Here is a 1,065-nt window from a genome sequence, read left to right on the forward strand (position 1 = left end):
CTAAACTCCTCCCGAACAGACCATGAAGGCCCAAAAGTACCGACCGGCCGCCGTGTCATCCTCAGCCCGCAGGCGTCACTGGATGCGGATATGGAGAGGCATGTGGTCAGCACACCGCTCTCCCGGCCGTATGTCAGTTTCCGGGACCGGAGCCGCTACTTCTCAATCTAATAGCTCCTCGGTTTGCCTCACAAGGGCTGATGCCAACAGCGCTCGGCAGACCGGATGGTCACCCATCCAAGTGCTAGTCCAGATCGACAGCGCTTAACTTCGGTGATCTGACGGGAACCGGTGTTACCACTGCGGCAAGGCCGTTGGCACATGGTTACTAAAACCATCGTAAATTTTACTACTCCCTATTTATACATTATGCACTGGTCAATAACAATTACACGGTCTCCAATGCTATGTCACATACAAAATAACTGCAATACGTCCTGTTTTACACGCTATACTGACAGTACCGGACTGGCGGGAACCACTAATTAGAACCAACTGTAATCCTAAATTTTAGGAAATCTTAGCAATCGAGAATTCATAAGCAATACTATCACTGCTTGTTGCTACATTTTGTAACTGTATTTTCCTTTTTCGTAAAAAGGATAGTTCCTGATAACTTCGCTTTCACCGTTCATATCCCAAGCCGCGCAGCACACAGCTCTCACAACACACACACATGTTCGACGCTGAAGTGTAAACGAAAATGACCGCCAAAGACATACGAGACACATTTCAGAAATGAAAGTGCAGAGGTGCTGCTGTAGACTCACTTGTCTCGAGCAATCGACTGAGACAAGGAAGTCGATCGTGTAAAAGCGGCTTAAGGCTCGATGCCCACGAGCGAGTCAACAGCCGCGCGTGATTGCTGGGAGAGCGCGGCGCCGGAAGTCGTTCCAGTGCACACTCGATGGCATCGCAGCGGTAACAACGCAGCAGCAGTAGACGTAAGCCAACTAGTAAGCACGTAGACAGCGCGTGAGTACATTACGGAACGCAGGACGAAGTTTTGGACGCACCCAACGATTGGTTCACGGCTGCTGAAGGGAGACTTCCAGATTTAAGAGA

At 50.0% G+C, this 1,065-nt stretch overlaps 1 pseudogene; it reads right to left on the reverse strand.

Annotated features, from left to right (window-relative positions):
* Positions 1–201: 201 nt before the first annotated feature.
* Positions 202–319, reverse strand: LOC126199811 (5S ribosomal RNA; annotated as a pseudogene).
* Between the last annotated feature and the right edge of the window lie 746 nt (positions 320–1,065).

Source organism: Schistocerca nitens, chromosome 8 (genome assembly GCF_023898315.1).
Source record: "Schistocerca nitens isolate TAMUIC-IGC-003100 chromosome 8, iqSchNite1.1, whole genome shotgun sequence".
NCBI classification, from domain to species: Eukaryota; Metazoa; Arthropoda; class Insecta; order Orthoptera; family Acrididae; genus Schistocerca; species Schistocerca nitens.